Source organism: Hypanus sabinus, chromosome 28 (assembly GCF_030144855.1).
Source record: "Hypanus sabinus isolate sHypSab1 chromosome 28, sHypSab1.hap1, whole genome shotgun sequence".
Lineage (NCBI taxonomy): Eukaryota > Metazoa > Chordata > Chondrichthyes > Myliobatiformes > Dasyatidae > Hypanus > Hypanus sabinus.
The window spans coordinates 26366964-26383898 of NC_082733.1; the positions used below are offsets into that span (position 1 = coordinate 26366964).

Here is a 16935-nt window from a genome sequence, read left to right on the forward strand (position 1 = left end):
CATGTATGTTGAGACATACAATGAAATGCATCTTCTGTGTTAGCAATGAATACACCTAATGATGTACGGGGGGGTGGAGCCCACAAGTATGGCAATATATTCTGGTGCGGGGACATAGCATGCCCCATTAATGCCAGGCAGAACAACACAAAACATAACAAACACAACAAGCAACAACACAGCAAAAGCAAAACAAGCCCCTTTCCTGCCTCCCACCCACACACACACACAGACAGTCCGTCAACCCCAGGTCACACCGCCAGTCTCCAGTCTTCAGTCTCCTAGCTTTAGACTTCGGGCTTCAACTTCTGGATTTCTGATCGACTTCCGGGCTTCAATCTTCAGTGTCAATCTTTGAACTAGCCGATGATGGGACCCCAAATTCCAGTCACACTGACCCACTGATTTTGCGTCTCCTGTGACCCACCGACCCTAACACCCGCTTATGTCCTTTGTCGCCCATCCACGCCACTGGCCTTTGAGCATGAAGTGGAGGCCTGAACTCTGGCTGTCCTTCATCCCATGCCGTCAACCCTGGCCCTTGAGCACGGAGTGGAGGCCTAGGCTCTGGATGTCCTTTGTCCCCTCTCTGCATCCGTTGTCTTCGAGTGTGGAGTGAAGGCCTAAATGCCGATGTCATTCATCATCCATCCACACCACTGGCCTTTAAAAGCAGATTACAATAACCATTCCTATGTCCTTGTTTATACCATGGCCTAATCAAAAATCATTAAAGGCCAGAAGAATTTGGCTTGGTTTTTAGCTTCCAAACTATTCACAAGAGCTGCAACCCATCCTCCTCTCTACCTGATCCATGACCCACTTCCTAGTTAGGCATATCAGTTGATGCAGATTGGTGGCCCACTGACTGAGGAGGGTCGCCTCTGAGAAGCGGGCTGACATCTCCAACGCTCTGGAATTACGTTGAAGGAATGTCAGATGCGGAAAACTGACTGACCTCTGGTTTCTAGGCACATCATTTCATTGTAGCCAGAAAATTTAGTCTATACCTTCTGCAACGTTTGCTGAAAGAAGGCAACAACCCCATTATATAATGTACCAATATAAGCGATGAGAAACAAGCTGTACTTATGGAAAGTCTGAAAGTTTGGCAGGGTGGAGATACGTCTCCTCCAAAGTAGTTGTAAGGCACTCCTTCCCTCTGCTAGCCTGCAGGTCACCGTTGGGCAAGGTGTAGCAACTGCTTAGCACCCCCCAATCAGGGTCATGTGAAGCTATGGCAGCAGATGGTGCATGGCTGTATGAGCAGCTGGTGCATATCACAAGTCCTGGTTATGCGACCACTGACGCCAGGCAGACAATCTCTGAAGAGTATTGATAATGGCTGGGGTCACCTGTCTTGTAAAGACACTGCCCAGAAGAAAGCAATGGCAAACCACTTCTGCAGAAGAAATTGCCAAGAATAATCATATTGCTAAGTCCACCCCAGGTGAAAGGTTTTGACCTGAAATATCAACTGTCCGTTTTTCTCCACGGACACTGCCTGACCCACAGAGTTGTTCCAGCCGTTTGTGTTTTTAATCAAAAGTAATGTTCATTTTATTAATTAAGGTTATTTGTAACGGTCAGTTGGAATATTCAGATCTGAGGAGAAAACAGCACTTCATGCTTACTTCAAACATTCAAGTCATGCCATTAAGTTATGCCTCTGAACTGCCCTACCCTAGTAAATTTAAGTGCTTTCTCAAAAATAGATCTTGGTGTACTTTTTTCAATGCTGCAATCTAGCAATGTGATTGGCTTGTCTGTTCAACAAGATGACTGGTTTGTCTGTTCAGCAATGTGATTGGCTTGTCTGTTCAACAATGTGATTGGTTTCACCTGTCCAACAAGATGATTGGTTTGCTTGTTCAGCAATGTGGTTGGTTTGCCTGGTGGAGAAAGTGATGAGTCTGAGTTGTGATCAGGTGAGTTCCAGTGGTGACTAAGAGAGGAAGTGGGGATAGTTGGGGCTGAAAACAGATGCTTGAAGTGACCTAGATGGAGGCCAAAGACCTATATTTATGATATTTGCAATTTCCATAATGCAATTATTTAGATAGGATTTTCCTCGTTGCTTATGTGTTAGGGAGGGAAAGGAAAACAAAAGCTAAAAGAAGAATACCTGTAAGAATCAATGGAAATAGAAAGCAGATACTGGAGCAACATTCATAGTGTTGGAGTAACTCAGCAGGTCAGGCAGCATCTATAGAGGGAAATGAACAGTCGATGTTTCAAGCTGGAAGGAAAGGGGCGGAAGCCAGAATAAACGGGGAGGGGGAGGCGGAGCGTGAGTTGATGGGTGATAAGTGAATCTTGGTGAGAGGGGAAGCCGAGAAAAGGGCAATGTGAGAAGCTGAGAGATGATAGGTGGAAAAAGTAAAGGGCTGAAGAAGGAGGAATCTGATGGAAGAAGATAGTAAAGCATGGAATACAGGGAAGGAGGTGGGGAACCAGAGGGAAGAGGTGTAGGTGATAGGCAAGTTATGTGAGCAGAGGAGGGAAGAGAGAAAAGTAAAGGGGCCACAAGGATAAGCCACAGGAGTGGGCAAGGTGGTGGATGGGGCAAGAAGGAGGGAGTGGTTGCCACTAGTTAGAGAAAGTGAAGTTCATGCCATCAGGTTGGAGACTACGAAAACAGAATATGAGATGTTGCTCCTTCATTCTACACCTGGTTTCAACGTGACAGTAGAGCAGACCATGGACAAAATGTGAGTGTGGGGATGGGAAGTGGAATTAAAACGACTGGCCACTGTGAGATTCTGGCTATTGTGATGGACAGAGGGAAAGGTCTATGAAACAGTGTATTATGTAGTCCATGCAAAACTGATATTTACAACACATTAAAAAATCCTATATTTACGTGCTGCAAATGACTTTGATAGTCCATTATACTCAAAGGCCATTGGAAAGCTGGGGTGTAGGCATTATTCAGTTGCACAACAGCCCTCAGGAAGAAGCTGTATTTCAGTCTTACTAGTTTGGCTAAGATGTTTCTGTATCTCCTACCAGATGGTAGAAGATTTAACAGTATTCAGGATGGGATGGGTCTTTAATGATGTTACGAGCATAGTGGTTCAGATATGGAGAAGCAGGATAGATCTTTGGTCATATAGAAAAGTCATAAATTTGAGAATTATGCTTGTAAGTGTTATAATTTATAACTAATTAAAAGATATTAAGGACAATTCTGGAACTTAGGATGACAGTGTAGCTTCAAGCTACTGTGTGGCTGATAAGACACTTCAGGAAAATCTGGACTAACTTGTTTGTCCTTTGAGGAAAGATGTTGTGTTTTGGGGAAGAGAATTCATAGATATAATCTTAGCAAAAATGATGGGCAAGAGGACCCGTGGCAATATCCCAGGATTATGAATAATCTTTTAAAAAGCAATCTCCATCCTTATATGAACACAGGCATTAATGAACATGCTGTGCTTCTATACTAAGTTTCTGGCCTTCAAGACTGATGAATTAGCACATGTAGAGGGCTCGGATCCTACAGGAGGGAATGCCAGCAGCTGCTGTTCAACTGAAGAGCAGCGTATAAAGGCATGATTTGACTGGCATTGAACCAGCAGTACGGCCTGGCCAAATGAGGATATGCACATTACTGTGGTTATTAAAGGTCATTAAAAAGCTCATGTTAAATCAGTCTCTTTATGAAAGCCTGCACCTTTCCCACCATTGAAGGAGACTGACATTAATTAGTGCGCTTCTATAAAAATCAAACTTGGCCAGAAAGTTTCTCAGACGAAACACACTGCACCCATTACGGTCTTTGCATGTCAAAGGACTTCTCAAACCATAAAAGTTTTCTACTTTATTCAACTAGATAATCAGTTGTGGGCTAACCATTCTGCTTTCAATTTATTAGTGCTTGAGAACTTGCCAGAGGACCTCAATTGTTGTACATGTTCGATTTTGCCAAAATGTCTGGCGTGTTTCACCTGCTAGGAATTTGCTGAAGCTTCAGATAAATGACGTAGTTCATGAAGACTCATAAAGAATTGTCATAATTGCTGTCTGTTAAGCTTAACTATAACACCTATCCTGCTGTTATAAGGCTCTTGAATGTACCTCTTGTACATTTAAAGATGAGCTCTTGACCTGATGAGAGGTCTTGGCCTGAAACAGCTACTCTTTATTCCTGTCCATAGATGCTGCCCAACCTACAGAGCTTCTGCAGCATTTTATGTGTGTTACTCTTGTCCACACTATTGACTTCATCCTGGCCCTTGCACCTTATTGTCTACCTGCAGGACACTTTCTCTGTAACTGTAACACCTGAGGTAGTACAACTTCTCCCTTGTACTACCTCAAAGTTCAACCCAAATTTATTATCCGATGCATACTGTGTATGTCACCATGTACCTGTTTTGAAATGATCTGTACGGATTGCTCATGAAATTAAGTCTTTCACAGGATCTCAGCATATGTGACAGTAATAAGGCAATACAGTGTGATTAGTTATTTGTTGGGGTAAAACACTGACCTCAGGAACTTGCAATAAACGTACAACAGAGTACTGGATCTGCATAATAGTCTGCTTCTGAAATTTGATTAGTTCTAAGCTAAAATTTCAAATTAAATTTATTATCAAGATATGTTCTGTGCACGTCAGCATATGTCATCTTGAGATTCATTTTCTTGCAGGCTCTCACAGTAGGACAAAGAAATACAGCAGAATCAATGAAAAACTACACAAAGACTGACAAACTACCAACGTGAAAAATATAAGCTGTGCAAATTCAATAATAATACTAATAATAATATTAATAAATTAATAACAAAATACTGAGAATATGAGTTGTAGAGTCCTTAAGTATACATATATATTTGTCTGGTTGTGTTTTTACTAATATTCTATTGTGTCCATATATGTGACGACTGAGCCTCTAAGCCATGGTATCACCTAGCAGATGTTGGGCATTGGGTTTGGTTGAGAGTTGATCTTGGTGACTGGAAGGTTTGAACTATATACGTGCATATTCTGCGTCACTGTATTTTACTGATATTCTATATGGGTTTGTTGACTTGTATGTGTGAGGACCGGGCATCAAGCTCCAGTGTCTCGCGGTGGGGTGGGGGGGTTGTTGGGACTCCTTTATTCTGTGAATATGCTCTTGTGTCTGACTGTTGGTAATGTGTTTTAGCACCTTGACCCCGAGGTAATGCTGTCTCATTTGGCTGAATTCATGAGTCTTGTGTATGGTTGAATGACAATTAAATTTGAATTGAATTGAAAGTGAGTCCATAGGTTGTGAAATCAGTGAAATTATCTACACTGGTTCAGGAGCCTGATGGTTGTAGGGTAATAACTGTTCCAGAATCTGGTGGCATGGAACCTAAGGCCCCTGTACCTCCTGCACGATGGCAGTAGTGAGAAGGGACTGGGGTGTCCTTGATGATGGATGCTGCTTTTCTGTGGCAGCAGTCCTTGTAGATGTGCTCAGTGACGGGACTGCAATGAGGCAGGGGTTCCCAACCTGGGGTCCTTGCTTAATGGTATCGGTCCATGGCATAAAAAATGTTGGGAACCCCTGCTTTAGAATCAGTAGAAGTGAATTTCAAGAGTGGAATACCATTCAGAATTATAAGTATAATGTGAGTTCTTAGCATATTGTGTATTGTGCCCTGGTCAAGCTCTTCTGGTAGAGTTATAATACCTGCATCTAGCCAACAAAGTGGAAAATTGCCAAGGTATCCACAATAAGCAGAAGTGCTATTATTTCCCATCCCCTATTAGTTCATTCTTAACCATCATTAAAGAGATGAAAGATGCTGTTGGTTGTACGATCAGGCAGCTCTCAATCATCAATAACCAATTCACCAAAGCAAGTTCTGAGTTGAGAACATCATTCCCCAGCTATGATGCACACATGGACCAAAGAGCTGGATTCTGGAGATGAGGGGAGAATGAATGCCCTTGACACAAGGCAGCGTTTAACTGAGCTTGGCATCAAGGTGCCTTCCTAAGAGTGAAGCCGAGGGATATCAAAGGGAAAGCATTAGTTGCTCGAAGGAAGAATGACTGTGTGCTGCTGGAGGTCCATCACCACATCATTACAGGAAACTTTTAGGGCAGTGTGCTAGGCCCAACCATCCTCAGCTATTTCATCAATGATCTTTCTTCTATCATTCAGGTCAGAAAGGAGGATTTTGCTATTTTCAGTTCCATTCACAACTCCTTGGCAAATGCCTACATGCAGTGAGACCTAAGCAATTTTCTGGCCTTTGGAAGAGGCAAGTGATTATGAATATTTCCAACCAGAGAGGATTGAACCAGCTACAATTGTCATTCAGTGCTATTATCATCATGGAGTCTCCCATCATCCATATCCTGGAGGGCACCATTGACCTGAATCTCAACTGGGCCCAGCCACATAAATGATCCTGGAGACAAGAGCATGCCAAAAGCTGAGTACCCTCACAAATCACTCACCTCCTGAACTCTCAAGGCTTTTCTACTACTTACATGCCACAAGTCTGAAGCATGATTAAATACTCTCTACATGCTATATATGTTGAGCTGCAGCACATATCAAGAAGCTCCACTCTGTGCAGGTAACCCAAGGTACACTCCATAAATTACTGTGGAATTTCATTCCTTTTTCCACTGGTACTTCTACAAACTGCACAGATGTACTGATAACACCTCTCAAATGCATGACTTCTACAATCAAGGACCAAAGCAACACTCATGTGGAAGCAACCCCACCTTCATATTTCCATTCCTATTTCCTACCATTCTGACTTTGAAATACATCATGCACCCAACCCCATACCCAGCAGCACTGCAGTAGCACTCTCAGAAGAATTACAGTTTCAAGAAGATGGCTCACAACCATCTTCTCAAGTGCAGTTGAGGTTCGGCAACAAATGCTGAGTTTGACGGCTATGTCCAGGCCTTGAAAATTAAATTTAAACACTGACTGAGGACAATTTTCTGTCTTTCCTTTTTTAGAATAGTCTGTTCAAGAGCAAACCCACAAACTGTGCAAAGCACAGATGCATTCAGAAAATCCTTGTCATAAATTCTCGGTTCAATTGCTGTTTGAATTTTCATTGGCTCCTAGATATAAAATTGGAAGTGAAAGAAATGCATATGTATTAGATGTCAGTCTTTCTGATCAAATAGGAATAGGCTAATCCCTGCACTATCCCTTATGTTACTAAATTAGTTTGAAAGTAGCTTCTGAGAAAGCTAAATATTAAACCAAGTTCCCTTTTTCAAGGCAGGGCCAAAAAGGTACTTGCTTTTATATAAAGCCTTCCCTTAAAGGTGATTGAGGTATTTTGTAAATATAATTGCTGGTGTACTGTGATGAAGAGCCGATAATCTGTTTTAATGGCATTTGTTGAAAGATAGAAATAGCACACCTGGACTTTGAAATTGTACCACGAGATCTTTTAAGTCCACTTGTGAAGGCAGATGGGGTCTAGGTTTGCTGTCTTTGAATCCCAGAGCTCCCAAAAAGGTTATAGCATGAGAGGAGGCTATTTGCCCATTAGGTTGTATGTGAGAGCAAAAAGAGAACTGGGTTCACAGTAAAGCCCTACTGGGTTTACCACACCAAACATTCTGGGAAAAATAAATGCAACCCAGAGCAATTTCGTAGGAGGTTTAGCACACTAAGTATTCTGGGAAATTTAAATTTATACACCAATTGAAGTCTTCTGGCAGATTGTCGAGCATTAAATGATTTTAAAGCAGTGTATTTTGGATCCGAAGTACCTGTTGTGTTGAACTATTTTCCTCAGGCAGCTTACGGTTCTTTTCCCAATCATGTTCATTCAGCGTGCTATCGTTCTTGTGCTAATGGGAACAGTTTTCACAAGCTATTTTGTACTCATTTTTTTCCACTGGCTGACATTTGTATTTCGAACATGGTCAGAAGTTGGAGATATCACTCCTCCATTGGGGATTTCTGAATAATTTAATATAATACTGTGCAAAAGTCTTAGGCATATATATATATATATATATATATATATAAACTGGGGTGCCTGAGACCTTTACACACTGTTGTATATTGGTTAAAATAGGAAGTGGTTAGAAAATAGAAATAAGACTACTTAGTTTTGTATTAGCTCAGTAGTAGACGAGGGGTGATTGATAAGTTCATGGCCTGAGTTAGAATGAGTCAATTTTTGAAAACCTAGCACTTTTATTTTTCAACATAGCCCCCTCCTACATTTACACACTTAGTCCAGCAGTTGTGGAGCATACGGATCTTGGACCTCCAGGAAGTGTCCACAGCAGGGGTGATTGATAATTTCGTGGCCTAAGGTAGAAGGAGATGAGTTATATAGCTCTCGTTACATGTACATGCAATTCAGCTCTTTGAGTGATCATGCAAAAAGTTTGAAGTTAATAACTCATCAGGGTGATAAGTTTGTGGCCTAAGGTAAAAGGAGATGAGTTACTAACTTCAAACTTTCTGCTCCATCATCAAGAAACTTCAGCATCCAGGCCATGCTCTCTTCTCGCTGCTGCCATTAGGAAAGAGGTACAGGACCCTCAGGATCCACACCACCAGGTTCAGGAACAGTTATTAATCCTCAACTATCAGGGTATTGAACCAGAGGGGATAACTTCACTCAAATTCACTCGCCTCATCACTGAACTATTCCCTCAACCTATCGACTCACTTTCAAGGACTCTTCATCTCATGCTATTGATACTTCTTGCTTATTTATTTATTATTATTACTTTTTTCTCTTTCTTCCTTATATTTGCACAACATGTTGACTTTTGCATATTGGTTATTGTCCATCTTTGTGTGTAGTTTTTGATTGACTATTGTGTTTCTTTGTATTTTCTGTGAATGTTTGCAAGAAAATGAATCTCAGGGTTGTGTATGGTGACATATATGTAGATTGATAATAAATTTACTTTGAACTTTGAATTTTGAATAGTGCCACAATGACCTCTAACTCAACAGCAGCAACAGACTGATTATTGACCTAGCAGAAGAAGCTGGAGGTCTATGAACCAGTCCTCATTAGGGGATCAAAGGTGGAGAGGGTCAGTAACTTAAAAATGCCTTGGTGTTATCATATCAGAAGACCTGCCCTGGGACCAGCATATAAGTGACATCACAAAGAACGCATGACAGTGCCTCTACCTTCTTTGAAGTTTGCCTAGATTTGTCATGCCACCTGAAACTTTGACTAACTTCTATAGCTATTCAGTGGAAAGTATCCTAACTGGCTGCATCACAACCTGGTATGGAAACACTGCTGTCCTGGAATGGAAAAGACTACAGGAAGAGGTGGATACAGCCCACTCCAAAACAGGTGAAGCACATTTACATGGAGCATTGCCACAAGAAAGCAGCATCCATTGTCAAGGACACCCTCTATCCAGCCCATGTACTCCTCTCACTACTAAAACCAGGCAGGTGGTACTGGAGCCTTTGGTCCCACACTACCAGGTCCAGGAACATCTATTACCCTACAAACATGAGACTCCTGAACTTCACTCACCCAGTTCTGAACTGATTCCACAACCTGGAGCCTCACTTTTAAGAACTCTACAATTCATGTTTTCAGTATTTTTTTTTATTTGCAAAATCTATCTTCTTTTGCACATCGGTTGTCAGTCTTTGAGCATAGTTTTCATAAATTCCATTGTATTTCTTTATTTTCCTGTAAATGCTCAAAGAAAATGAATCTCAAGTTAATATGGTAACATGTACATATTTATAATAAATATACTTTGGCTGAGATGAAACTGAGGGAGGTTTTGGTTCTGATTTTACTGTGATTCAATCAACATTCACTGCCATTACACAGTGAAAAAGATAGCAACTTAAGTCATTTGTAATTCAAGATGAATATTTTCTCAGATGGTAATAATTAATGTAGCCCTTCTCATGGTGGCATTGTTTGCAACCTTCTACAATGGAATTGTGTGAAATAAACATGTGAATTACTGTGAGCTTGTAGTATTCATAAGCTAGCTCTACTGTAAGATAGCTGGAAAATTCTATAATCTATGACATGCACCAGAAATGAATTCATTATCACTTATCTGAACTTACTAAAAATAATTTTGTTCTCATCTTGGAATTTTTTAACATATTTAGAAGTAATTTTACTTTTTAAAGATATCATTCTTACAAAAGATTATTTTCAATTGCTCAGATTATAAATCGAAAAAGTGTTCCTGTCTATGTTTGGTGCACTGAAAAAGATTAAACAAAAATTTGGTTAAAAGTTGTCCTTTTTCCTTCTGATGTGAAAATTTTAAAGCCAACTTGACGACACTATGTTATACAGGGATCCCAATGAATTAAATGATAGCAGTGTACATCAACAAAAGAACATTTTCACTACAGAGATGAATGGATCCCCTATCATTCTAGCTGAGAAAGTCGTTCCTCAATTCTTCTCTAACACTTCCATTGCTCTAAAACTGAATCCTCCAAATTTACGACCTCTGCAAAGAAAAGTTTCATGTTCGCATAACTTTATATACCATGACTACAGCCCCCATGTTCCAAAGCATGTTAGCCCAGCCTAGAATCTCTTTTCATAACTAAAATTCTCCTGCTGTGACAGCATACTCATCAATCACGTCCATGTTGTAATATGGTGACTGGCGATGAACATGTAGAAATATCTCAAACATCACAGCGATGAGAAATATGTACAACAAAAGATTGCCTGTAGTCTTGCTTCCAGCTAGAACAGTTCTAACGATTTGGAATTAGGGAAACAACACACCCACTCTTTGCTTCTGAGAAGCTGCTTGTCAGTAAAGAGTTGATTTAAATGTCAATCAGCATCTTTTCAGTGGAACACAGAGAAAAATGTGAGGAACTCGGGGGGTCAGGCAGTATTGAGTGGTGGGGGTGGGGGGGGGAAGGAATGATTGAGACCCTTCATCTGGGCATTCCTGCTTCAGAAGTTTAAAGATTTTAGATGGGAACAGGCCCTTCTGGCCCCACAAGCCCCCACTGCCCAATTATGCCCACGTGACCAATCACCCTACTAACTGGTATGTCTTTGGAATATGGAAGGATCATCCAGAGGAAACCCATGTGAAAGAAGAAAGGAAGAACATACAAACTCCTTACGGACAGTGACGGGAATTGAACAAGGGTCACCTGGCACCGAAGAAGCATTATGCTAACTACTATGCTACTGCGCCATGCCTATTTGAAGTTGGAATTATGGTCCTCTGTGGATCTTTCAGTTTTAGTTTCCAATTTTCCAGCTTTCTCTGGTTATCACAATTCGCCACTCCCCTCCCTTTTTTATTTTTGTTTTACACTTTGATTTTAACTTTGCCTGTTTTTGTTCAATCCTTTGAGTTGAGTTGATCGTTTGATCAATCTTGTTGTGTGTAATTTGTGCCAACCTGTGTTTATCCAGTGGCAAATATTGGACCAAAGAAGTGGACTGTGCTCTGAATGTCCACACGTCAACGAGTACTTCAGTTCCAGTTAGAAACATAGAAAACCTACAGCACAATACAGGCCCTTCAGCCCACAAAGTTGTGCCAAACATGTCCCTACCTTAGAAATTACTAGACTTATCTATAGCCCTCTATTTTTCTAAGCTCCATATACCTATCCAAAAGTCTTTTAAAAGACCCTATCATATCCACCTCCACCACTGTGGCCGGCAGCTTATTCCATGCACTCAACACTGAGTAAAAAACTTATCCCTGACACCTCCTCTGTACCTACTCCCCAGCACCTTAAACTTGTGTCCTCTTGTGGCAACCATTTCAGCCCTAGGAAAAAGCTTCTGACTATCCACACAATCAATGCCTCTCATCATCTTATACACCTCGATCAGGTCACCTCTCATCCTCTGTCACTTCAAGGAGAAAAGGCCGAGTTCACTCAACCTATTCTCATAAGGCATACTCCCCAATCCAGGCAACATCCTTGTAAATCTCCTCTGCACCCTTTCTATGGCTTCCACATCCTTCCTGTAGTGAGGCAACCAGAAATGAGCACAGTACTCCAAGTGGGGTCTGACCGGGGTCCTACATAACTGCAACATTACCTCTCAGCTCCTAAATTAAATTCCACGATTGATGCAGGCCAATACACCGTACGCCTTCTTAACCACAGAGTCAACCTGCGCAGCTGTTTTGAGCGTCCTATGGACTTGGACCCCAAGATATCTCTGATCCTCCACACTGCCAAGAGTCTTACCATTAATACTATGTTCTGCCATAATACTTGACCTACCAAAATGAACCACTTCACACTTATCTGGGTTGAACTCCATCTGCCAATTTTCAGCCCAGTTTTGCATCCTATCAATGTCCCTCTGTAACCTCTGACAGCCCTCCACACTACCCACAACACCCCCAATCTTTGTGTCATCAGCAAACTTACTAATCCATCCCTCCATTTCCTCATCCAGGTCATTTATAAAAATCACGAAGAGTAAGGGTCCCAGAACAGATCTGTGAAGCACTCCACTGGTGACCGACCTCCATGCAGAATATGACCCGTCTACAACCACTCTTTGCCTTCTGTGGGAAAGCCAGTTCTGGATCCACAAAGCAATGTCTCCTTGGATCCCATGCCTCCTTACTTTCTCAATAAGCCTTGCATGGGGTACCTTATCCAATGCCTTGCTGAAATACATATACACTGTATCTACTGCTCTTCCTTCATCGATGTGTTTAGTCACATCCTCAAAAAATTCAATCAGGCTCGTAAGGCACGACCTGCCCTTGACAAAGCCACAGTGACTATTCCTAATCATATTATACCTCTCCAAATGTTCATAAATCCTGCCTCTCAGGATCTTCTCCATCAACTTACCAACCACTGAGATAAGACTCACTGGTCTATAATTTCCTGGGCTACCTCTTCTCCCTTTCTTGAATAAAGGAACAACATCCTCAACCCTCCAATCCTCTGGAACCTCTTCTATCCTCATTTATGATGCAAAGATCATTGCCAGAGGCTCAGCAGTTTCCTCCTTCGCCTCCCACAGTAGCTGGGGGTACATCTCATCCGGTCCTGGTGACTTATCCAACTTGATGCTTTCCAAAAGCTCCAGCGCATCCTCTTTCTTAATATCTACATGCTCAAGCTTTTCAGTCTGTTGCAAGTCATCACTACAATCACCAAGATACTTTTCCATAGTGAATACTGAAGTAAAGTATTCATTAAGTACCTCTGCTATTTCCTCTGGTTCTATACACACTTTCCCACTGTCAAACTTGATAGATCCTATTCTTTCATGTCTTATCCTCTTGCACTTCACATAATTGTAGAATGCCTTGGGGTTTTCCTTAATCCTGCCTGCCAAGGCCTTCTCATGGCCCCTTCTGGCTCTCCTAATGTCCTTCTTAAGCTCCCTCCTATTAGCCTTATAATCTTCTAGATCTCTAACATTACATAGATCTCTGAACCTTTTGTAAGCTTTTCTTTTCTTCTTGACTAGATTTATTACAGCCTTTGTACGCCATGGTTCCTGTACCCTACCATAACTTCCCTGTCTCATTGGAACGTGCCTATGCAGAACTCCACACAAATATCCCCTGAACATTTGTCACATTTCTTCTGTACTTTTCCCTGAGAATATCTGTTTCTAATTTAAGCTTCCAATTTCCTGCCTGATAGCCTCATAATTCCCCTTACTCCGATTAAACGCTTTTCTAACTTGGCTGTTCCTATCTCTCTCCAATTCTATTGTAAAGGAGATAGAATTATGTTCACTATCTCCAAAATGCTCTCCCACTGAGAGATCTGACACCTGACTAGGTTCATTTCCCAATACCAAATCAGTTAGGTTGATCTTGTTCCTGGGAAATGATTGGCTACTAGGGTCCCGATGAAGGGTTGACTGTTTATTCCCCTCCTTAGATGCTGCCTGACCTGCTGAGTTCCTCCAGCATTTTGTGTGTGTTGCTCTGGATGTCCAGCATCTGCAGAAACTCTTGTGTCAGTGGCCTGCAACTTTCTGGATAGACTCATCCTGAAACAAACTCACAGCTTCATTTAAAAGGGAGGAAGTAGAAAGAACATAGATTCAAGAATTACAGTCCCAGGAAACAGGTTTGAAACAAGCTTGTGGGTCTGAGCCAGTTGATGGAGAATCAATGGGTTTTCTGAAATGTGGTGCTTTGCTAGTTACCAGAAGGCAACATGCCCAAAAATGGCACAAGTTATTGATCACTGGAAATATGTAAAAAATAATTTAATGTGTTTGTAATCATCAAGTTGACTGCCTAGGAGTGCATTTAGAGGAATACTGCAGCAGTTTGTAAGAGATTCATTGATAAACCATAATGGGATCCTTTACAGTGACTGTTTTTTTCTGATGTGCAAATGTGCCATCTAGTGACACAATTGGAAGAGGACTTTTCTCAAGACAATGAGAACCACACATTGTTATTGTGTACTGTTCAACAACAACATATAAATATTTACTGAATCATTTGTGTATAAATAAATGAATTGATACTCAAAAGATTTTTGAGATTGTTTCATATATTTTTTTGCCGTGCAGTACTCCACAGAGCAGTAAGTACTCTGACAGTGAAAGTTTATGACCAGACTCTGGAAAATATGGACCACTTCTCACATCTCAGGAGTCACCTTTCAAGTGAAGGCATGTCCAAAAACTGAAATTCAGCATTGCCTTGCCAGTACTGAATTCAACCTTTTAGTTTCTTGTCCACCTCTCACATTTGGACACTACTCTTTTTGGTTTTCACATTACCCTGAATTGACATGCCTGCAGCTTATAACAACTTTGATCCCTGGTCAAATGAAAAAATGCAGTTTGAAGATTGTGACCTCAGAACTGGTACAAAACTTGTGGTTAACTAGGCAGCAGTGATCCTTGTCCTCCCCAAATGCTCCTGAGACCTGGATATCCCAGTGCACTAACATGAGAAAATCTGAAGATGCAGGAAATCCAAAGCAACACACACAAAATGCTGGAGGAGACCTCAATGCACTTGTAAATTAGGGCCAATGGTTTTTCCACAAAATCCTCCAAATTTACTGGAAGGCTAAGTGGACCAATATCAATGTCCATTTCTAGGCCAATATCTCCAACATTAAGACACTAATAATACTCAGTTGTAATACACCCACAAAGCACTAGAGGATCTCAGCAGGTCAGGCAGTACCTATGGAGAGGAATGAACATTCAGTGTTTAAGCTCAAAATGTGAACTGTTTATACCTCTCCACCGCTGAGACCTCCAACAGCGTGTGTTTTTCAAACTTTCAGACATTTGCAGACCCTCTTGTGTTTATGATGCTCAGGGGGTTTCCAGTAGACTGGCCACATTGGCACTGGGCATGTGAGCAGTCCCCCAAAGCGGATACTGTATTCTGAGCTCTCTCATGGGGAAAGATTATCAGTACACAGAAGAGGGGGGGGGGTATGCTGAAAACATCCCTGTAAAAATTGCAACATCCCCACTGATTCTTGGGAATCCCTGGCTCTTGAGAGCTCAAAGTGAAGAAGGAGCATTTGTGATATGATGGGAAACCCTGACTCCATTAATTGAGAGCACACAGAAATCCATTGTAAATGATAGCAGGAACACATTTCCTCTCAAATTACCTCCTGCCATATCTATGGAAGCCAGTGGCTCCATGTATATTTCATCAGTCACCTCAGAAACCCCCAAAAACAGAGTGAAAACAAGTCATTCCTGCCTATGAAGAGGAGAATTATAGCAAACAGCAATTGTTCAGTAAGGTAAGGAAGAACAGCAGTGTGATGTGGTGAGTAAAGACCCTTCATCAGAACACATCCTGAATTACAATTTCAGGGCCCCAAACAGTCCTTCCAGGTGAGGCAACACTTCACCTGCGAACCTCCTGGAGTTGCCTATTGTGTCCGGGGCACCAGATGCAGCCTCCTCCCCTTTGGTTGAGACTCCTCGTAAATTTGGGGGATCGTTTTGTCAAGTACCTGCACTCCATCTGCCATAATCAGAAGTTCTCGATGGCCAAACATTTTAATTTTGATTCCTATTCCCTTTCCAACATGTCCGTCCAAGATGAGGCCAGCCTCAGGGTGGAGGAGCAATACCTTATATTTCTTTTGGGTAAAGTCCAGCTTGGTGGCAAAAATGTCAATTTCTCCTTGCAGGAAAAAAAATCCCTCCCCTTCCCCTCTTCCCCACTCAGGCCTTTTATCTCTTGTCCCCTATTACTTCCTCCAAGGTCCCCTCTTCCTTCCCTTTCTCCTTTGATCCACTCTCCTCTCCTATCAAATTCCTTCTTCTCCACCCACCTAGCTTCACCTATCACCTTCCAGTTAACGTTTCTCTCCACCCACCTTTTTATTCTGGCATCTTCCTCATCAATCCTGAGGAAGGGTCTCAGCCTGAAATGCCGACTGTTTAGTCATTTCCATGGACGCCGTCTGACTTGCTGAGTTCCTCCAGCATTTTGTCTGCATTGCTTTTGATTTGCTTCCTTTGTTCCACCTCCCAAGTTTTTCCGCTTTACCCTAAATTAATCTGCTTACAGCTTATAAAAACGATGATCTAGTGGTTAAAAATGCCTAATGACAAATAACTGCATTCTCTTGTGCTTGCTAAGTGGAGAGAAGATTGTGCTATGAACAATAGCAGGAAACTCAGAAAACAAAGCAGGAACTTCATTGTCAAAAATGTAATTATCTGATTATGTCACATCCCAGAATGCAGCATAACATAATTCACAATATCCACGTGAATGAAGCCTATACTTAAACATTTAACCACATTTTTCCTTTTTTAAAAAATTGATATTCCCACAGTTCATTTCCTGTATTTTGTCATTTGCATCTCAAAAATGACCATTTTTGCATCTGAGTCACCCATAGCTGTTCGAATTATTGGTGGTTGGGCAGACCAGACTCACAATGCTGGATATTAGATGTTCAGAGTGAAGTGAACCATAGATGTGAATACCTCTACAAGGAAGTATGTTCTCTAATT

At 41.5% G+C, this 16935-nt stretch overlaps 2 long non-coding RNA genes across 7 annotated transcripts in view; one reads left to right on the forward strand and one right to left on the reverse strand.

Moving 5' to 3' along the window:
• Positions 1–16935, reverse strand: part of LOC132382513 (uncharacterized) — an 87986-nt gene that overhangs the window by 64131 nt on the left and 6920 nt on the right. The window lies entirely within an intron of this gene.
• The window catches only part of LOC132382511 (uncharacterized), a 59982-nt gene that overhangs the window by 28554 nt on the left and 14493 nt on the right, over positions 1–16935 (forward strand). For 4 of the 6 annotated variants that reach the window (XR_009508366.1, XR_009508367.1, XR_009508370.1 and 1 more), the window contains one exon: positions 4657–10896. The exons of 1 other annotated variant lie outside the window; for it this stretch is intronic. This is a non-coding gene — a long non-coding RNA (uncharacterized LOC132382511). Of the gene's footprint in view, positions 1–3877; positions 10899–16935 lie in introns of those variants that run through there. One more of the 6 variants, XR_009508369.1, reaches the window with a different exon arrangement.